This window comes from Magnolia sinica, chromosome 16 (assembly GCF_029962835.1).
Source record: "Magnolia sinica isolate HGM2019 chromosome 16, MsV1, whole genome shotgun sequence".
In the NCBI taxonomy this organism is placed as follows: Eukaryota; Viridiplantae; Streptophyta; class Magnoliopsida; order Magnoliales; family Magnoliaceae; genus Magnolia; species Magnolia sinica.
This window is the reverse complement of record NC_080588.1, coordinates 11060171-11084097: the sequence shown is the minus strand read 5'-3', so window position 1 is coordinate 11084097 and position 23927 is coordinate 11060171. Positions and strand designations below refer to the sequence as shown.

Here is a 23927-nt window from a genome sequence, read left to right as displayed (position 1 = left end):
GGTTAGTTCTAGATTGAGTTTGAGTCACAATTACACCCGGTCCATTTTTGATCGATCGAAATCTGACCGTGTAGGGGGTTGGTTCGTTTTTGAGAGGTTCTAGACCTGTTGGGTCCATCATTTAAACCTTGCAAGAAAGGAAATCTAGGGTGCAAATAGGTTTTAGATTGATGCAATGGGCCATCCCATCCGATGATGAACGGTTATGAATATGGACTCAGACCAATTGTCCAGTTTGAGCCCAAAACCCAGACCTAATTATTAAATGGGTTAGATGTCGAACCTCTTAAAATTCAGCTGACTCAAACCTGACTTTTGGAAGGGGTCAGTCAGCAATTTGATGCAGGGATGAACTTGATGAGGTCAAGCACCGTCTTCCTCGGGGGATAACTACTCTGAATCCGCGGAGCTTCCCTAGACTCCTCACGAAGATACCTTGAATCAATGAGGAAAAGAAGAAAATAGAAATAATTTCTAGAAATTCGTGAATTGATTAATAATTGAAATAAGCGAGTTTACAACCCTTTAAATAGGGATGCAGAACCTTGGAAGTAGTTTCAGAATTAAACTACAACTTAAACTCCTAGAAATCGTGACTTACTATAAATAGTAAACTTACTATTTTATAGACGGTCGTTATTCCTACTAGTCATCAAGGTTTTTGGCCAAAAATAGTGTCCTGTTTGGCCCAACCATGTGATTCTCCTAATTATTCTAAGCACTTTTCATGTTGGATGCAACTTCTAAAACCCAATGGAAGAAGAGTTATAATTAAACTAAAACTTACTATAAATAGTAAAAATGAAAATAAAATGGAAATTCAACCATCAATTTGATGGAATCTCGCAAATTCGGCATGGACAACATGACATAGAAGGTTGGGTGGCTAAAGTAGCTCATCCTACCCCAAAATCACATAGGGCACGTAGGATAACTTATTCATATTTGCGAGATACGTTCGTTTTAAGGTTTTGACGGTCTGGATCAATTTCACATCTGATCGGGCCTTTTCTGGTCCATCTTGGCCATGAAATCATGCGCAACCTGTTCTACATCACATTTGGACTACTTAGAAATGGACCCACTAGACCTGAACTTGAGTCAATTCAGACCTAGCCCATCAAATTCACAATGTAGCTGAAAATTTTCTTCTTAACTAAAGTTTAACAACTTATCTAAAAGCCCATTTGGAAAAAGGACTCAGTCTAACCCGATCAGGATCGATACCCCAAGACACTCAACTGAGGGCCGAACAAGACCAAGTCACTGAGTCTTTAAACCATGGTCTACACCCAACCCAAACCCGACCCAAATGCTAGTAGGTTGGGCTTAGCATCTAGATCCAATTATTAAAAATGTCATCTGGTTCATAATCTGCAATGCACTTGGGTTTCCTTTGAATGGATGGATGGATGGATGTGCTGCAACTAGTTTAAACTTTTATTTTTATGGCCCACTTTAACAGTCCTCTCACATTATTGTCCACAATGACTAGAGTCACCATTAGAGTCACCATCAGTTGTTGAAGTGGAGCCACACACAACCACAACAGGCACCATCACTTTAGGTGGGGGGCTCATTTCACACATTCAGATGGCCCTTGCAAGCTATCAGCCTTCGGCTTTTTTTTTTTTTAAGAACAAAAAAAAAAAAAAAAAAAAAAACCATGAAGGAGAGGGTCATGATAGATTAAAGTGTAGAGATAATACGAAAGTGGGTCCACATAATATTTCAATATATAGACTCCTTGTAAATACCATGTATAGTGTATAAGACGTATATAGGTCGCTTATATACTGTATTTATTCAGTTTCAAAGAGGTGAAGATGGACGTGGTTTGAATAGTGACCCAAAACCAGCCAGCTAGCTGATGTGAAAGCTTTGTGAGCCCCACCATGATGCATGTGTTTTATCCATGTTGTCCATACATTTTTATTTACTATTGTTTTTTTTTGTCATCTCATTTTAGGGCATTAAAAATAAGGCAGATCTTCAAATTTTAGGTTGAAAAATAGATGGATGGCGTAGATAAAACACACACATCAAGGTGGGGCCTATGGAGCTTTGCAACCAGCTAGCTGGCTGGTTTTGGGGTCACTAGCCAAAACTCATCCTAATAAAACATAGCCTTTTTTTTAAAAAAAATAAATTTTTTCATTTGATAGAGCTGTCAATGGGTACTTGGATCCATAGGCACTCACTCCAAGCATGGCATCAAATTCGATCATATCTTCGGCATGATAAATAATCGTGTCAAGCATGTTAGGGTCCAACAACTTAGATCTAGACATGGCTCAGATACTTGACTTGGTATTGGGTGATGCATGACAATTAACCAATTGCTCTATAAATTCGAACTGATAGAGCGTGGCGAATTAATTCCTTTAACTTATAGCCTAAGCCCCACATCTCATGGGTTAGGTTCTTGGCCGACCTCCTCTTGGGCCCCACATCACATGGGTTCCGCCTAACACAAGTCACCCGCCTCACATGAATGGGGCCTGCCTCACACAAGCCACTCACCTCACACGAGCCGACCACCCCAAGTGTGTCCCTGCATCCCATAGGCCACCCTACTCGAGCTGTGAAAATGCCCCGCATTAATAGGTCTAATAAGTCTAATATATATGAATTTTCTTAGTTTTATCATTTTATGTTACTAATTTTGATGTTATAAGACATCAAAATTTTTGGCATCACATCCATGGTGGGACGTGACAAAATAAACGGTATTGATTGTTGAACTATAGTCGTCACTAATTTAATGGCCAACATACAACTTAGGTTTACGAACATGATATTGTTTAATGGCCTATTTTAATCGTGTTTGTACTGCAAGGTGAATTTACAGGCTTGGACTGAAAAAGGATGATCTAAGAAATAGTAAGTTTACTATTTGGCCATTATGTATGTTGTTGGTTGAATTCAATCAAACACGAGGCCACATGTGTGAGCGAGGGCTTGTGTTTATATTATATACGGTTAAGATGTGCGGGCATGTTAGAGTCATACTTGACTGATGTAGATCAGGCTGCAGAGTGTTGAGGGTCAAATATTGCATATTAGACCCCAGTTATTACCTGGGTTTACGAACATGATATTGTTTAATGGCCTATTTTAATTGTGTTTGTACTGCAAGGTGAATTTATAGGCTTGGACTGAAAAAGGATGATAAAAGCATGAATTTAACGCTCAGAATTCACCAAGGCAAGGGACGGATCCCAAGGGACCAGGATCGACAGATTTTCACACCAAAGTCTAAGAAATTCGAGAAACTGAAGCTCAAGTGGCCTGAAAGGCGTCAAGAATGCAAGACAATAGGGTTCCCACCATCCGTTTGGCTCAAAACTTCATATATGACCTAAGGACCATAAGTTAACCATACACAATAAATTTTAGCCATTGGATCTCTCTGAAAGTGGCCCAACGGATAGATCAGCCCATAGATCTGTGAATTAGGGCCTGCCTGATATCTGGATTTGTTTTAAGTTTTGTCTCAACGTGTTAAATGAAGTGCATGAGAGGATGATGGAGAAGATTTCTCAAGAACATCACGAGGGATCCCACATGGGATGTGTGTGTACATAACACACCTTCACGAGCGCCACATCGGACCAAGAGTCCGGTCAACACAAGGTTGACCCTACTCCTCTCTCTCCTCTGCACAAGAACAGACAGCGTCCTTCGCTGTCCGTCCATTTTTTCAGTTGTGAGGCCCACTCATCATCCAGATCAACAATTTAAACCGTCCATTCGTCTCGTGGGGTAGCCACAACCCACTCCTAGGTGACGGAATTCTAGAGAACAACAGAGATCGGTTTTTAACCGTTTAAACGCAGGACGGACGGCTGATTGGAAACTTTGTGGGCCACACCGAAACACATAAAAAAGGTCCACTCCCGACCGAAATTCTGAGTAGAATGCAGTGGACGGTGTGGATTTCTCAATCGTCGATGATCATAGCCTCACCAACGTCACAACGCAAGAGGCTGCGCGAGTTTTGTTTCACAAACAGACGTGCAGCGATATTCGTGGCCCACCATCTCTGATCGTTTCGACGATCCAGTCCGTTCATCTTGTAGGCCACCCTAAAACGTCCCAGGGGACATTATTCCTTTGGGAAGAAAGCAAGGAAAATGGGCATCTTGGCGCTGTCTTCGTGACTGCGTAACAAAGGTTACGCAGGGGAGTTCTCGGCCGCGTAAAGGGGAGTGCAGAACATTCCACCGACTCCACTTCTCCTCTTACTTTCCATACTGTTGTAAGATCTTTTCTTTTATTTTTTTTAGGATTAGATTCAGAATTAAGGTTTCACCATGAACGAACAAGAGTAGCTAGAGTGGGCACGTGAGTATGGTAATCTATTTTTAGAAAACGAGAGGTTCCGTGAAAAAGTATTAGATGCTTATGCTTAGAAACAACCTATATCTCAAGATTTTTCTCAAACCGACATTGAGAATCGACTAGAACGTTATGCTTCATCGGTTAATAAGTCCGTACGCGATCATAATTGTGGGAATGAGGATTATTATCATCCATCATATTCTCCCACATATGATCAGTATGACTATAACCAGTGGAAACATTAAAACTAGGAAAATAAACCAACAACATGTTATAATGATTATTCTCTTGGATACCCTACCTTTAAAATTCAACCAGAAATAATTTAAGAGAATTCAATTCAAAATTCCTTCCAAACTCTAGAGCTTAGCCAACAAAATACACTCCAAAGACTGCAAGAACTTATAAAAGATATTCAACAATTGAGTTCTTGAAACAGGCATAAGATCTCCTGATCTCTACAAGTGGATCCTCTGAATCTCTAGTTTCCTACCTCTGAATTCTTTAAGTTTTAGTCTAATATTTCACAATTATTTCCTCAAATTCATTCGATTTATATTTCATCTTAGTCTAGTTCTAGTTCTACTTAATTTCAGATTACATACGGGTTCAGTCTCTTGGGATTCGACCTCGGTCTCACCGAGTTTATTACTACATCACAACCATATACTTGGGAAGTGAAAAAGTTTTTGGCGCCATTGCCAGGGACTGACGGTTTCATTTTTCTAAAATTAATTAGTCTTAAGATTAGTTTAAGATTAGGTTTTATTTCTAGTTTTTCCTTTCTTATTGATTTCTAGAACTAACTTGTTTTCCTACTTCGTAGGATTTTTGATAGATCTTCTAATATGGTAACTTCGTCCTTATTTCCTTACTTTCTCTAACCTTTAGATTCGGTTTTATCTTCTAGAAACTAACTTGGTTTGTTTTGTTTTGCAGGATCTTAACTTAGGACTTCGAATTCGGTAACTTCTTTCCATCTTTCCTCTTTATTTCTAGAATTCCTTTCTATTCTTCCTCTTAGGTCTAGGGTTAGAATCTGAACTGAGGGTTGTGAGTGTTTCATGCCCAAGTGGGTTCATGATAACACTCGACATCTCTTAACTGAAGGAGGATTAGTTGAGGGGTTGACTGTCCATCGCAGGACTAGACATCGCTCAAGATCCCCAGAATTAATTGAAGTAATGGCTGCAAATCAATCGGAAGTATTACCTCCACCTAGGGTGGAGGACACTCTGGATGAGAATGAGGTGCATCAAGCACCCCCGCCTCGTACTTTACGAGATTATTTACAACTGACGGGGGTAAGTACACCCTCATGCATGATTTTTTCTGAAAATACAGGACATATGGACATCAAGCTAGGGGTTATCCAACTCCTTCCTAAATTCCATAGGCTTGAATCAGAAAGTCCATACTTACATCTGAAAGAATTCGATGAGATCATAACCACTTTATACTTTCCTAATGTATCTGAGGATACAGTCAGGCTGAAACTCTTTCCCTTTTCCTTGAAGGAAGGCTAAGACGTGGTTACATTCACTGTGTCCTAGATCCATTGGCACATGGAATGATATGCAGAAGGAATTCATAAAGAAATTTTTTCCACATCATAAAGCGATTATCCTTAGAAAAGTAATCATGAACTTCACCCAAAAGGAGGATGAAACATTCTTCCAATGTTGGGAAAGGTTCAGGGATCTTGTCAGTTCATGCCCACAACAAGGCTTTGAAATGTGGCGCATTACAAAGTTTTTCTATGATGAACTGACATCTTCTATGTGCCAATTGATCGAGACAATGTATAATGGAGAATTCATGAATAAAGATGTCGATGAGATATGGGATTACCTCAATAGACTTGCTAAGAACGCACAATCATGGGACTATTACCCAAAATCGATCACTACATTTAGGTCAACTCAATCTAATGAGAAAGGTGGATTGTATCTCTTGAAAGAAGAGGATCTCAATTATAAATTGACTAATCTCATAAGAAAATTCGAGGCCATAGAAGGAAAGAAGGATAAGGTTAATGAAATTGTTTACGGCATCTGTGATTACAACATTCACACACTATCAAAGACCTTTTAATAGACCTACCTCTAATACGTACAATCCTGGTTGGAAAAATCATCCAAATTTTAGTTGGAGGAATGGACAAATTGTTACATCTCAAGGTTTCTTCAATAAAAATCCAAATCAGGGGAAACCTCAAGAAGAACCAGTTCAAAATTCTACACAAGAGCTGGCTCAGGCAGTACGAGAACTTACAAATTTTATACAAAAGATGGATTCACATATGACGGTTATAGAAAAGTTGATGCTTCCTTCATAAACGCTCCTCAATCCTAAACCGCAATACGAGATAAGTGATCACAGCTCTTTAAATCAGATGGAGCATGCTACGCGCTGATGCGATGCTCTGGTTGGGAGATGTGGGCCAGCGTTCGGTGCGCGGACACGCCGCGCGTGCGAATTTCGAGGGAATCTCTACGAGGTGTCACATCAATCCCATCAATCCCATCAGGTCAAGGACACATCACCTTTCACCCTTTCCCAAGCAAGCCCCAAAAGTCAAAAGTTTCTTACAACCCATAACTCCTCTTACAACTTTTGCCAAAAAAGTCAAAAAGAGCCTCTTACACCCATCCCTCTCTCTCCCATCCATCACTCCATCACCCATCACTCTCTCTCTCTCTCCCTTACAAGTCTCTCTCATTTTTAAACTCTCCCTTAAGCAAGAAATCCCATACGTATGAGTCCTCCCATGGTGAGAAAATTTCATTTGTGAGGCCCACCTTTCCTACCCCTTCATCTCTCATCTCAACCATCCATTTCTCATCTTCCTCCATCAAAGAGAAGCACAAGGAGCTAAGGAAGCCAAGGGAGCAAGAGGATCAAGTGGTGGGTGTTTTGATAGGGTAGATTTTGATATTTTTATGATGGGCCAAGTGAGACCAACCGATCAATGGTTTGGATCTCACTTTGGACCCTAAGATGTGGCCGATGGCCCACTTGGATCATCATGATCATTCCATGATGGGGCCATTCTCCATGGACCCCATCATGATGTTTATTTCCTTGCATGCTTAGGGTCATCTAGACCGTCTATTTTAGTGGAGAAGGGATCTCCACCGTTGGATTTCGATTTCATGGATCCACATGTAATGGGACCCACTTGATGTATGATTTAGTGCAAGGGAGGGCCCATAGTGCCGGGGTCCCTCCATCACGCGGGTCCCACTCTCTCTCTCTCTATCTCTCTCTCTCTCTATCTCTATCTCTCTCTCTCTATTTCATTTTTTTTATGTGTGATTATATCATGCTTGTATGGCCCACTTGGATGGATCCCACCCTGAAGCATACATCCTACTCAAGCCATCTACAAGTGGGGCCCACTTTGTGCTTAGTATCCACACCATCCTCAATGAGGTGGCCCACCTAAGCAGGGCCCACCTCTAATGTATTTACAAAGTCCAGCGTCCACGGACGCTGGACGTTTCTGTTGGAAAATGCAAAAAAATTAGCTTGGTTTCAAGCCAATGAGGTGGTCCACTTGTGTAGGCTCCATCTTGATGCATGTATTCAATCCACGCCGTCCATTCCTTTCTTGACCCCATTTCAGGCGTTGAACCAAGATATGGTGCCAACTCGAGGTCCTGGTGGGCCATACCGTAGCAAATGGTGGTTTGCACCATTGAAACCTTCCCTAAATCTTTTATACGTTGAAATATGCCCAATATTGGGCTTGGTTTGCTTGTCTTGAGCCATAGAGGGCTACTGGACGGAGTGGATTCACTGGATGTGGACCCCAAAATCCACTAAATTAAAGAAATTAAAATATATATATATATATATATATATATATATATATATATATATATATATATATATATATATATATACAATATCTTCGTGTGTCGACGCTGCCTGCGCACGCCAGCGCCCGGACGGACGCACGTACGGCTACCCACGGCTAGTTGGCCCCACCTTGATGCTTATCGAGCACACCGTCCATCGGGTGGGCCACTCCCGACGTGGGCCCACCCCAAAAATCAGCTTGATCCAAGACTCGGGTGGCCCACACCGTAGGAAACAGTGGGATTGGATTTCTACCTTTGAAATCCTTTTGGGGTCCACAGAAGTTTTGGATCAGGGTGAAATTTGTTTTCACCCTTCATCTAGGCCCATGTGGCCCCACATGGAGTCCACAATGATGTATGTGTTTCACCGTCCGCTGGACAGTGGACGTGGAGCCCACTGTGATATGTGGAGCCCACTGTGTGGGAGTGCGTGCATGTGTGGGTAGGTGCATGCGTGTGTGCGTGCGTGCGTGTGTGGTGTGTGCGTGTGTGTATATTTATATATATATATAATATTATATTATATATAATATCATATGTATTATATATATATATATATATTATATATTATATCATATATAATATTGGTGGGAGGCCCATCTTAGTTATTGTTGGCCCATGATTGAGACCCACTTTGATGTGTTATGGGCCCATGGGTCGAGGCCCATTTAATGTGTTAGGAGCCCATGGATTAAGGCCCGTTAAGATGTATTAGGACCTACGAGTTAAGGCCCATTTGATGTGCATATGGGGCCCAATTGGCGAGGCCCATTTGATACACATAAGGCCCATGTGAGTAGGCCCATTTAACGCACTCTAAGGCCCACGGGTTATAGCCCATTGCAATGTACATAAGGCCCATTGGTGCGGCCCATTGATGTGGCCCACTTAATGAATATAAGGCCCATGTGATTTGGCCCATTTGATGTATTTACGGCCCAATGGGATGTACCTAAGGTCCATTGCAATGTGTGATCCCAACATGGGTTATGTAATGATGTCTACGTCGGGCCACACCTTGGGAGCAATGGTGGTTTGACGTCCCCATTGCAAGTATAGTGTTAGTTAAATGTCCGCATTATGACTTTCCCTTGGGCCCATGTGTGTAATGTGTAGGCCGTCTAGGCCCATCTTCATTATGAATATCATCTATCCCATATAACATATTTAATTCCATGATTCATGATCATATGCATCATACGTATGCTTGATATGAGAAATGACTGATCATAGCATATGCCTTCGGGCAGATGGTTGAGGGGCTCCCGTACAGGGGGTGTTGCCCTACATGAGCGCCGATACGCGCAGGATTGCTGCATGACTGGATAATGTGATTCATGCATTCGCATTGTGTGATATGGTTACTATACGCCCTAGCGACATCGGGGCTAACCGCCATGACATATCGTGGTTGGCAGGTTGGATACCGGAAATACTATTCTACATGGGGTGCGATAGATATCCCCTGGGTGAAAGTCCCTAAACCCTTATGGTACCGGAGGTTGCTCCAACGCTAGACCGAGTGGGTGAATGAGCGCTGAGTGCCGATTAGACGGTTGCGCTTTCCACCGTGTCGTGGTCGGTTGAAAGGGGGTGCGGCCTTACACGCCGAGAGTAGGGGGCAATGCTAGGTTGAGTCGACTAGCTGAAGGAATGGGTCCGCTATTGACGAGCCGAGCCCTATATTGGCAGGCGGATAGTGAGGTCTTTTCCACTCACCTTATTGCGCGCGACGGGGCGGCAATCTGGCTTGGAGTGTACTAGACCCCGGTGATATTCCAGATTTGAGCCGTATTGACATGTGGACTTAGATGAGAATTTGTATGCTTGAGTTACATTTCGCATTGCATGGCCTTGGTATGGCTGACATCATCCTTTGCACCGCATGGCCTTAGTACGGCTATGGTATTCTTGGCATTCATCAGCATGTTCCACATTACTCTGATACTGCATAGTTGCATTACCACCTTGAGCATACACTTTCACCACCCTCTAAGCTTTCTATAAGCTTATGCACGACCGTTGTGTGCAGGTGACGTTGGATCGCAGCAGCGCTGAGGCTCGAGCACGTAGCAGATCTTTTTTTTGGAGCTTTTGGTCTATTATCATTGTATTTCCCTTTATGGTCATTGTACTTGTAAAGTTTTTTATCATAGTGGAAATGTGATGGAGTTTTTGGTTGTTATTTGTGGGTTATGCCTTTGGTTATGCTTATTACGAATCAAACTGATGTTGAAAATCCTCCTTGTAGCATCCCGGATCGGAACCTGGTGAATGGGCGCTGGGAGCCGAGAATGGGGTTCTACGGAGATCAGGGGAAACCTCAAGAAGAACCAGTTTAAAATTCTACACAAGAGCTGGCTCAGGCAGTGCGAGAACTTACAAATTTTATACAAAAGATGGATTCACATATGACGGTTATAGAAAAGTTGATGCTTCCTTCATAAACGCTCCTCAATCCTAAACCGCAATACGAGATAAGTGATCACAGCTCTTTAAATCAGATGGAGCATGCTAAATCCAGCACCACTCTTAGGAGTGAGAAGATTATTGATAAAAACCTTCCGGTTAGGCCCAAAAAGCCTCATGAACCAGAAGAGGGCAACATTGATGGACTAGTGATGTCCCACAAAAATTAGAACCGGAACTTCTAGAGAAGCTAGTTCCTCCATTTCTCTCAACGGTTGGTTACACCAAAACCTTTCTCTAACTCTCAGGATATTCTAGAGGTGTTGAAAGAAGTAAAAGTTAACATTCCTTTACTTAATATCATGAAACAAATACCTTCATATGCCAAATTCCTGAAAGACCTATGCACAACCAAAAGACGACAGAGTATTTAAAGGAAAATCTTCTTGACTGAGAAAGTGAGTGCCATCTTAAAGCAAGACGTGCCGTAAAAATTCAAGGATCCTTGTAGCCCAACCATATCATGTATGATCGGTAACTACCGCATTGAGCACGCACTTCTTGACTTAGGAGCGAGCGTCAATCTGATTCCCTACTCAGTATATAAACAGCTAGGGTTAAGTGAATTGAAAACCACCTTAACCACATTATAACTCGCAGATCGTTCTGTTCGTATACCAAGAGGGATAATTGAGGATGTGTTAGTTCGGGTCGACAGATTCTACTACCCTATAGATTTCATCATCCTGCATACTGAACCCATCAATAATGGAAGCACTCAGATTCCCGTCATTCTTAGTCGCCCATTCCTGGCCACTTTAAGCACAATTATCAATTGCAGGAATGAAGTCATGAACATGTCTTTTGGGAATATGACATTGGAGTCAAACATATTTTTCAATAACGACAGAAATTCCATAAATGATGATGATTTCCACGACATTAACATGATTGATTCTTTCGTGAAAGATAGAACGCCTTTGACTTTATCCTCTAACCCTCTAAAGACGTGCCTGGCCCACTCCCATGACTTGGATGATGACATAATTACGGAAACGTGTGCCTTGCTTGATACTGTGTTGGTACTTGAAGTTAACCGGTGGAGGCCACAATTTGAAGAATTACCTCAAACCGATGTAGTGCCTCTACCGTCTAACCTCAAGCCGCCGAAGCTTGACCTAAAACCTTTGCCCTTTGATTTGAAATATGTCTATTTAGGTCAAGATGAGACATACCTGGTGGTGATCTCTGCCCACCTGGAGAAAGAACGGGAGAGTATGCTCATATCTACTCTCATTAAGCATAAGGGAGCCCTGGGATGGATGATAGCAGACCTCAAGGGAATCGACCCCTTGATTTGTACTCACCGTATATATCTTGAGGATAATAAAAATACTTCACAGTAATCACAACGTAGACTCAATCTAAGCATGAAAGAAGTGGTTAAGGCCGAGGTTCTGAAACTATTGGATGTGGGTATCATATACCCTATATCCGATAGTCAATGGGTGAGTCCAACTCAGGTGGTTCCTAAGAAGTCCGGAATCACCATCGTAGCCGATGCCAATAATGAACTTGTACCAACCAGAGTTACTACTGGTTAGAGAATGTGCATTGAATACAGGAAGCTGAATACCGTCACGAGGAAGGACCACTTTCCTATGCTCTTCAATGATCAAATCTTGGAAAGGCTAGCTAGTCATTCCTGTTATTGTTTCCTTGACGGGTATTCGGGATATAATCAGATTGAAATCGCCCTTGAGGACTAGGAAAAGACCACATTTACATGTCCCTACGGCACCTTTGCTTATTGAAGGATGCCATTCGGGTTATGTAATGCCCCTGCCACCTTTCAGCGATGTATGATGAGTATCTTTTCTGACATGATTGGAAAATATCTAGAGGTCTTCATGGACGATTTGTTTGTTTTCAGTTCATCTTTCAGTGAGTGTTTAGAAAGTGTTAAATGTGTGCTGAAAAGATGTGAAGAAAAAAATCTGGTACTTAATTAGGAGAAGTGTCATTTCATGGTTCAGAAGAGAATTGTCCTTGGGCATATCATCTCATTTAAGGGAATCGAGGTAGATAATGCAAAAATCGATTTTATCTCTAACCTACCTCCACCCAAGAGCATCAGAGATGTGCGATCCTTCTTAGGACACGTAGGGTTTTACAGACGATTCATAAAGGATTAGTCTCCTCTCTCATCCTTTATGTAATCTTCTTCAAAAGAATGCACCATACGAGTGGACTAAGCAATGCCAGGAAGCTTTCACCAAGCTTAAGGGCATGTTAACCACTGCACCTATCATGCAGCCATCCAACTGGCGCTTTCCTTTTGAGCTTATGTGCGACGCTTCTGATTACACTCCTGGAGTGGTTCTAGGTAAGAGAAAAGATAAGAGGCCTTATGTCATTCATCATGCGAGTAGGATTATAAATCCAGCCCAAGTGAACTACTCGACTACGAAAAAAGAACTCTTAGCTGTAGTGTTCGCCTTGGACGAATTTAGGTCCTACTTGATCGGATCTAAGATCATTATCTACACAGATCATGCGGCACTCAAGTATCTTCTTTTTAAGAATAATTTTAAGCCCTGCCTGATAAGATGGATCCTTCTACTCCAAGAATTTGATTTGGAAATTAAAGATAAAAAGGGAGTAGAGAACGTAGTGACCGATCACCTTTCTTGCCTTAATACCTCTGATTCCCTTAAGGTGACCTATATCAATGACATGTTCCCTGATGAACAACTGTTCAGAGTCTCCCATTCACCTTGGTTCATTGATATTACTAATTATCTTGCCACATGTTCCATATCGATACATTGGACTGCACAAGATAAGAAGAAATTCTTTACTGAGGTGCGCAACGTTTTCTGGGACGATCCATATTTGTTTAAATATTGCCCAGACCAAATCATAAGGAGATGTGTGCCAGACGATGAACATCAGAGTGTTATCTCATTCTGTCACTCACAGGCCTGTGGTGGTCACTTTTGTCATGCCCCAAACTCAGAAACCGAGCTCACAAAATTTTTGATCATTGAATCTGGTGCCGACAGCCTCCGTAGTATCCCATTCTTGGCTCCCGGCACCCATACACAAGGTTCTGATCCTGGGATTTTACAAGGAGGATTTCTACCATGATTTTGATTCGTAATGAGCATAACCACAAGCATAACCCACGAACAATAACCACAAGAACACCATCACAAAAATTACTATGATTAAAAACTTTAAATATAATGAGTATGAAGGGAAATACAAGATAATGAATAACGAAAACTCTTAAAGCTTGACTGCATGCTCCTACTGTAGCGAAGCTACGGCTGCGTCCTGGCGTCACTTGCACGCATCAATTGTGCATAAGCTTATAAAAAGCTCAGATGGTGGTGTAAGTGTGTGCGCAATATGAGCATGCTCAGAATGGAATATCAGAGTAATATGGGATTATGTTGATGAGTACATGAATGCAATTAGTCGTACTAAGGCTATGCGGTGCAAAACATGAATGCTATCGGCCATATCAGGGCTATGTGATGTGAAATGCGAATCATGCATGCCAATCATCATCCACATATCAATGTAGCTCCTTATTAGAGCATTAAATATTAGTATGGTTCTCATTTTGGATAATCACCGGGGTTTAGTACACTCCAAATGGCACTGCCCCTTTCCCAGGTGCGCAGTCCAAGTGAGTGTAAGAAACCTCACTATCCCCCTGACCAATAGTCTACTAATATCTATTCGGCACGTCGATAGTGGATCCATTCATGAGCTGGTCAAACTCAGCCTAGTAATGCCCTTTATCGTCGGGCGGGTAAGGCCACGTCCTTTTCTAAACGACCACGACATAGTGGAAGACGCGACCTCCTTGTATTTAGCCCTCGTGAGCTTATGTATCCACTCGGTCTCGATATTGGAGTCATCCTCTGCTACCATTGGGTTTAGAAATTTTCACTCAGGGACATCTATGGCGCCCCGATACTTAGTAACAATATTTTCGATGTCCAATCTGACCACGCACGATGTGTCTGTGGAGGGTATGGCCCTGATGTCGCTAGGGCATACAGTAATCACAATCACACAAATGCAAAGTGTATGAGTCATGCAGTCCAATCATACATCACTCCTGCGCATACCGTGCACTCATGTGGGGTAACTCTACTTATTAGGGAGTCCCATAAACCACTTACACTAGGGCATATGCGATGGCCAATCACATCTCATAACAAACATATGGATGATGCGTATGGGCATGTATCACAATGCTATGCTGTCACAAATTTATAATCGGCAACGATAGCCGGTATCGGCAATTGGCATCGATAATCAACCTCGACAAAGGCGGGGTCCATAGATGGATGGCCGATGATAGATCAATTAAAATCAATGAGGCCCAAGCGTTTGGATTAACCCACTAGAGAATGATAAGAATGGGCCTAACAAGGCCTAAGGGAAGGTCACAATGTAGACGTCCAACCATCATTGCTCATAAATGTGGACCTTTAACCAACATTGCTCCTAAGGAATGGCGCTCATAGGGCCAATCGTATAATGGGTCCACGACCTCATACAAGGGCCTAATATACATCATCATGGGCCTCGCTTATGGGCATATACAAATCATATTGGGCCTCACTCATGGGCCAATATATATATATATATATATATATATATATAACATCGACTCGTATCAAGTATCAAATGGGCTGATTCAAATGGGCCAATTCAAAAGGGCTGATTCAAAAGGGCTGAATCAATGGGCCAAGTTGAATGGGCCGAGTTAAATGGGCCGAGTCCAATAAACCATACATCCATTGTTAGAGACCATTGTAGAGCATAAAAAGTGAATCATGTCCAAAGGATCATTTGGACAATACCATAAATGGCAATGGTAATAATGACTTCCACAGTAAAATTCCAATGGGCCCACCATGGTATTTATTTCCCATCCATACTGTTCATAAGGTCACAAGGACCTGAACAGGGAAGGAAAATAAATATTATGTTGATTCAAAACTTCTGTGACCCAAAGGGGTTTCAATGGTGGACTTTCATTCCACTATTTTCTTCAGTGTGGTCCACTTGATATTGCATCTGCTTTATTTTTAGTCTCAAGCCTGGAAACAAGCTCGCCAAATGAATAGACGGTAGGGATACATCACATGCATCATGGTGGGGCCAGTCGTCACATGGATGGACGGTAGGGATACAACATGTGCATCATGGTGGGACCGTGCATGGCTTTCATCATGGTGGACTCCACCCGTAAAATGGATGGACGACATGGATGACACGCTTGCTGCACGTGCAGCAGCAGCTAGCATCGGCGGCTATCCTAAGCCCACCTTCAAATCAGACGGACGGTGTGGACTCATGATGGATGGATGACTTGGTTACATCACGGTGGGCTCCACCTGTCTAGTTTACTGGACGTGTGGACGAGGCCCACACATGAGGAGTAGCCCATCCATCACCATCTAGGAGTCTGGACGTTTGAATACAATAGATACATCAGTGGTGGGTCCCACGCACGTGGCCCACCTCCAGAAGGTTTAGATATATATGTACTATAATATAATATAATATATTATGTTATAATATAATATAATATATATACAAACTATAAAGAGCCACCGTCTAGAGGGTCTGATGATCTGGACGGGGCTGATCTGATGCATATATCGTGGTGGGTCCACACGTGTGGCCCACCTCATCTTAGCTTTATGAATATATGTTATATATATATATATCAATAGAATATATTATAATTATTATTTATTTATTTATGGAAGGTCCAGCGTTCAGGGGGTCTGGACGCTTTAGACGGTGTGGATTTAATCCACCACACCATGAGGGTAGGCCCCACCGTCCTGACCTCTGGACGGTGTGGATTTGATGCATATACCATGGTGGGTCCACACGTGCAGCCCACATCAGCTTCAGATCAAACCGATACTTGTGTTTTCCTTCGATTAGGCCAGTTCAAATGGACTGCCATGAGGGCCCACTCGATGGACGACATGGATGAAATACTTGCTCATGATGGGCCACACACACACACACCATCCATACAAGAGAGAGGGAGAGAGGAAGAGAGAGAGAGAGAAAGAGGGAAACGGGGAGATAGAGGGACCCTGCCACTATGGGCCCCTCTCTACATTGCATACATCAATGTGGGTCCCACAACAAGTGGGCCCTAAAATTGAAATCGACGGTGAATCACCCACCTATCGGCCTCCTTCTTTAGCTCCTTGGACTCGTATGCTTCTTGCCTTCAATTTTAATGGAAGTTGATGGAGAATGAATGGTTGAGATGGGAGATGAGAGGGTGGGAAAGTGGGCCACACTTAGTTTTGGAAGAGAGCTTGGGGAGTTGGACGTTGGATTTTTTTTTTTTTAAAATTTTTTTTGCTTAGGAGTGAAGAGAGAAATGAGAGGGAGAGAGATGTGATGGGTGAAAAGGGATGGGATGATGGGTGATGGGAAGAGTGATGGAGTTGTAAGAAAGGGATGGTTGGAGAGAGAGAGAGAGAGTTGACTTTGGGAATGGGAGAGAGATGGGTTGCTTGTACTTGACTTATACTTGTGATATGATATGTACTTGACATTGATTGATTGATTGATGAGATAAGTTGTAGAGATTCTCTTAAAATTCGTAACATGAAGCGTTTCTTCGAAATGAACGTGGGCCCACATCTTCTAGCCTGGGTATTAGATCGGTGCAAGAGTCGCAGCGTTGGAACTACGGCGATGGCGCCATCGTAGGGGTATAAGTTTCGGGTCGAGCCGACTTCAGTATGTAAGACTCAGCTTAGGATCGCACGCAAAGGTCGGATACAGGTCGAGAGTTGCCGAAATTCGACCGAGAAGACCGCGAAAGCCTATGAAACGGTACGTTCTAGGATACAGGTCTTATAGCTCTCCCCTCCAAATAAAAATTTTATCCTCAAAATTTACATAATCATCCAACTAGACCTAACTCAAAAAGAAATAGGAAACATAATATCATCTTATAAAATCGGAGACAACATACAAGATACAACATATCATCAATCATCAAAGAAATGGGGATAACGCTTCGAATCTCGGCCTCGCGCTCCTAAGACGCCTCATCGACAGATTGATGACCCTACTAAACCTTCACCTAGGGAATGACCTTAGTCCTGAGGACCTGCTCCTTCCGATCAAAGATGCGGACTGACTGCTCAATGTAAGAAGCGTCCTCTCGAACCTCTAACGGCTACCAATCAATAACAGGAACGATGTCTGACCCACACTTCCTCAGCATAGAGACATAAAAAACATTGTGGATGCCATACAACTGACATAGCAAGGCAAGACGATAGGCTACGGTACCAACTTGCCTAGTGATCTCAAAAGGTCTTATGAATCTCGGGGCAAGCTTCCCCTTCGCTCCAAATCAAACTACACCCTTCATGGGCGAGACCTTGAGATACACATGGTCCCCTACATCAAACTTCAAGGGACGATGCCGGCGATCAGCAAAACTCTTCTGCTAGCTCTGAGCTGTGCGCATCCTCTGCCTGATGATATCGATAGCCTCTGACGTCTGCTGCACAAGCTCGGGACCTAGCAGATGCCACTCTCCGACCTTGGTCCAACAACTCGGAGATTTACACGATTTGCCATATAATGCCTCAAAAGGAGCCATGCCTATAGTCGCCTGATAGATGTTGTTGTATACGAACTCAGTCAATTGTAGATGCTCATCCTAGCTACCCCTGAAATCAATCACGCAGGCCCGAAGCATATCCTCAAGGATCTGGTTGACCCTCTCAGTCTACCCATCGGTCTGCGGATGGTACGCAGTGCTGAGTTGTAAAACAGACCCCGTCGCTCTTTGAAAGCTCCTCTAGAATTGAGACGTGAACCTCGGGTCTCGGTCAGAAATGATCGAGATTGGAACGCCGTGCAGTCTCACGATCTCATCAATAAACAACCTGGCAAGCCGATCCGAATGTCAAGTCTCACGAATCGTAAGGAAATGTGTCGACTTCGTCAGACGGTCCACAACAACCTATATGGCGTCATGACCACACTGAGTCCTTGGCAAACCCATGATGAAATCTGTTGATATGTGCTCCCATTTCCACGTCGGGATGCTCAAAGGCTGTAATGGACCAAGGGGTCTCTGATGATCGGCCTTGACACGCTGGCATGTGTCACACTCGACCACAAAATTGGCGATCTGGCGCTTCATCCCTACCCAAAAATACTATCTCTTCATATCACGATACATCTTTGTCGAGCTAGGGTGGATAGAAAACCACGATCGATGTGCTTCGGTCATAAGATCTCTGCACAACTCAAGAATATCCGGGACACATAATCGGCCTCTGAAGCGAAATCCACCATCAGAAGCAATTTGCCAATCTATTTGACTCTTCGATGCTGCTTCTGCTTGGTAGTCCTGTAATGACTCGTCTGTCTGTTGAGCCTTCATTACCCTTGCGATAAGAGAGGGTTGAATCGAAAGGCTCGATAGCTGAACGATAGAAGACTGTAGACCAAAATTGAAGTCGTACTCTGCTACATACTCGAGCATCCTCCACTCCTGAATCATCATGTGTGCCACCAGGCCCTATGATGATGGCTGAGGGCATCCACCACCACGTATGCCTTGCCTGGGTGGTACTGGATATTGAAATCATAGTCTTTCAAAAGCTCCATCCAGCGTCTTTACCTCATGTTCAGCTTAGACTGAAAGAATAGATACTTCAAGCTCTTGTGGTCAGAGAAAAGCTTGAACTTAACCTCATAGAGATAGTGTCTCCACACCTTTAGCGCGAAGATGACTGCTGCCAACTCCAAATCATGTGTGGGGTAGTTTAGCTCATGGACTTTGAGCTGGTGAGATGTGAAGGCCAATGGCCTCCCGTGCTGCATCAGGACAACACCCAAACTAATATGTGAGGTATCGGTAAATACCACAAATCCATCACTCCCAGAGGGAAGAGTGAGGACAAGAGCGGACGTGAGATGGTCCTTCAACTCCACAAATGCCTACTCATAAGTGTCAGTTCAAATAAAATCTATGCCCTTTCAAGTCAACTTGGTCAATGGGGCCGTGATATAGGAGAAGCCCTCAATGAAATGCCGATAATAGTCCGCCAAACTAAGGAAACTACGGATCTTGGACATAGTCGTGGGCTAGCCCCATAGACGCACTGCCTCGACCTTCAAGGGGTCCACTGCGACCCCCTTTCTCTCACCACTTGACTAAGGAACTTCACCTCTTACTGCCAAAACTTGCACTTCTCCAGCTTCGTATATAGCTTGTGGGCACGGAGGGTCTGCAATGCGATCTCCAGATGCTGCATATGGTCCTCACGGGTCCTTGAATATATTAGGATGTCGTCGATGAATACCACAACAAACTGATCGAGATATAGACGGAAGACCTCGTTCATCAACTGCATGAAGACTGCGAGTGCATTGGTCAGTCCGAAGGACATGCCTGAAACTCAAAATGACTATAACGTGTCTTGAAAGCTGTCTTCGGGATGTCCTCCTCTCGGACCCGAATATGATGATAATCGGAACACAGATCAATCTTTGAAAAGAACTGTGCACCCTGTAGCTGATTAAACAAATCATCTATACTCAGGAGTAGGGTTGTTCACGAGTCAAGCTAGCTCGAAAAGCTCGCTCGACTCGGCTCGAGTCAGCTCAGATTGACTCGTCTTGAATGACTGATTCAAGCCAAGTCAAGCTAATTATTTGAAGCTCGAGTTGAGTTCAAGCCAAGTTCGACTAGGGGGCATTTCAACTCGACTCGAACTCGAACTTGACTCGACTCGAAGCTCGAACTCGAGCTCGACTCGGCTCGATTAATAAAAATATTAAATATTAAATATTAAATATTATATATATATATATATATATAAGTTTTAAGTTTAAACTTAAAAATAAAAAAATAAAAAACAAACTCTAGAGTTTCTACCAGACCGCATGCACTCCCTTCTCTTTCCCTTTCTTCTCTTTCTCTGCCCACTGCCAGCCGCACGTCCACCCGGACCACCACCACCAGTTTTTATTTCAGCTCCACAATAATATGATTTCAATCTCTTGAGATCTACTTTTTAGGCGAGAAACCCAAGAAATCCGAGATGGGTTCTTCTCAGATTTGTTAGAGCTTCAAGGAAATCCAATGATCTGGTTGGCTAGAGCTTTACTTGGATTTCTGATCTATATTATGCTCTATTTCTTCTCTAGTACTTGGATTTTTACTGGTGGAAGAAGATCAAGAACAGATCGGTTCTTACAGGTTTCCTCATCCGATTCGAAGCTTTGTTTGATTTTTTCATCGAGTTTTGTTTTGATTCTCTTAAGATTTTTGAATTTTTCATCAATGGAGGAGGATCAAGAACAGAATCCATTACTCTCTCACCCAACAAGCTCGGGCTTGACTCGAGGTAAACTCGACTCGACTCGAACTCGACTCGACAGCTTTGGTAAACAAGCCAAGCTTCAATGTTGAGCTCGAGGCCAAGCTCGAGCTCGAGCTCGAACTCGAGTACATCATGGACAAGCCAAGCCATGCTTGGCCCACCTTGACTCGACTCGGCTCGATGCCCACCTCTACTCAGGAGCAGGTACTTGTTCTTGATCGTGACCCGGTTGAGCTCGCGGTAATCCACGTAGAGCGTTAACGAGCCATCATTCTTCCTGACGAAGAGTACCAGTGCTCCCCAAGGTGAATTGCTCGGACGAATGAATCCCAACTCACGTAACTCGTCCAACTGCCGCTGCAGCTCTCGCAACTCCATTAGTGCTATATGGTACGGGGCCTTCAAGATAGAAGCGGTACTAGGCACAAGATCAATCTAGAACTTAATATGCTGGCGAGGCGGCAACCCCAGAATCTCCTGGAACACGTCGGGGAAATCACAAACAATCAGCAACAGGTCAATATATGTGGCAATAGGTTCCTCAGCGGCACAGGACATCAAACAAGATAACGGATCTCTTCTGGGCTCAGCAACGAACTTAAACTGCGGTAAGCCTGGTATGCAGAACGTGACTGTTCTTGCGAAATAGTCCAAGATGACGTAATACTCAGCAAGTCAATTTATGCCCAAGATAATGTCAAAATCTGACATCGGTAGCACGTATAAGTCGGCGGGCAAGAAAATCTCTCCCACTAACATGAGACAAGACGAACAGAAGCAACCTAATACTGTAGTCTTCCCCAAGGGCGTCGATATGGTTAGCCCCTCGTGAGCAGACTCTGTCGGTAATCCAGTCGAATGACAAAAATTCTCGGACATGAATGAATACAATGCACCGGAATCAAACAATACAGGTGCGATACATACAGAGACAAAAAATACCCTCAATGACTCCTCCAGATGATTGCGGATCCTGCTGAGCCGCGTAGAACCTAGCCTGAGCTGGCTGGGGAGATGTTTATCCCCTTTGAGGTCCCTGCTACTGCTACCTCTATGACAGCCTGTACTGTTGTCTCTGCTGCTGCTAAGGCCTCGGCGGCTGAGGTGGTTGTGGTCACTGCTGTTGCAGTCGTTGCTATGCTGGAGGTTGCTGTGGCCCTCTTGACTGCTGCAGATAAGGGTGGGGGCACTCATACATGCGGTGCTCTGTCCCACTACATCCAAAATAAGTCCCTATAAATGGCTGCTGGGGTGGCACTGGAGGTGTCGCTTGTGCCATTGGTGCTCTGGCAGATGGGTGGCTCATGTACCTCTGTGGCCGTCGATGCTGATGGGAGCTACTGGAGGGGGCCTGCCTTTTTTGACCCCTCCTCTGATCTCGATCGCTCTGCCCGCTGACCCACTCAGTCTCATAAATCTGAGCCCTCCGCACTATCACCTGAAAAATTGGGAGCTAATGCCCAATAACACGGCCTTTAAGACTGTAACGCAAGCTGTTCTCGAAACGGCGGGCCTTCCACCCCTCATCATCAACCAAATACGGCGTGAACCTTGATAGCTCTATAAAATAGGTAGCATACTGCGCCACGGATATGTCCCCTTGCACCAGAGTCTCGAACTCTAACGCTCTCTGTCGACGATTGTGGTCGGGGAAGTACTGCTGGTCGAATCGGTCCACAAAATCCTCCCATGTCTAGAAGAAATCGGGCCCTATAACACGAGTAATAGAGGTCCACCAGTACTCGGCCTCACCCTAGAAAAGAAATACGACTAACCAGACACGTTACTGGGTCGTACATGCCATAGTATTAAAAATCTTCTCCACATCAGAGCGCCACCTCTCGGCTGCTGTCGGATCTGGCTCGCCTTGGAAACGTGGAGGATCGAGCTGTCAGAACTCTCGAAGAAGGGTGCTCACGCGCTCTTGCTTTGCTTGGGCTGGCGAAACAATAAGATGCCTACCCTATTGCTGAGGGTCAGCCGTCACAGCCTGCAACATCTGCTGTAACTGGGAGGCACTCACGGGTACGGTCGGATTCACACCAGTCTCTGGTGGAGGAACGTCATCCTCAGGCTGGGGAGCACGGATCTCTGGGGGTGGAGCGTGAGTCGTAGGTGGTAAAGCGGGAGCCTCAGGTGGTGGAGTGAGAGTCGCTCAAGTCACTCTCCTAGGTGGGATATCCTATAGGAAAGAACAAGGATGCTAATTAACCTTGAGAATCTCTCGTACACACGCATGTTAGGGAACTAAATCCAAAGGTTACACACTCAGAACCTAATCGTCCTAAACTCATAGCAAACATGTGATGTTGTTCTCGGTTATTCCCAAGTTATACTCTAATACTAACTTCTGTCACGCCCCAAACTCGAAAACCAGGCTCACAAAATTCTCGATTGTCGAATTTGGCGCCGACAACATCCGTAGTACCCCATTCTCGGCTCTCAGCACCCATACACCAGGTTCCGATCCTGGGATTCTATAAGAAGGATTTCTAACATGATTTTGATTCGTAATGAGCATAACCATAAGCATAACTCATGAACAATACCCACAAAGAACACCATCACAAAATCCACTATGATTAAGAACTTTGAGTACAATGCGTATGAAGGGAAATACAAGATAATAATAATAACGAAAACTCCTGAAGGTCGACTGCACGCTCCTACTGTAGCAAAGCTACGGCTGCGTCCTAGCGTCACCTGCATGCATCAGTCGTGCATAAGTTTATAGAAAGCTTAGAGGGTGGTGTAAGTGTATACGCAATATGAGTGTGCTCAGAATGCAATATCAGAATAATAGTAAGCATGCTAATGAGTACATGAATGCAATCAGCCGTATCAAGGCTATGCAGTGCAAAATATGAATGTTATCGGCCATATCAAG

General features: G+C 43.7%; 1 non-coding gene across 1 annotated transcript; it reads right to left on the bottom strand.

The window, feature by feature from the left end:
- Window positions 1-5967: 5967 nt before the first annotated feature.
- LOC131230119 (small nucleolar RNA R71) lies at window positions 5968-6074 on the bottom strand. The gene has a single exon (XR_009163843.1). It is a non-coding gene; the product is annotated as a small nucleolar RNA R71 (small nucleolar RNA).
- Between the last annotated feature and the right edge of the window lie 17853 nt (window positions 6075-23927).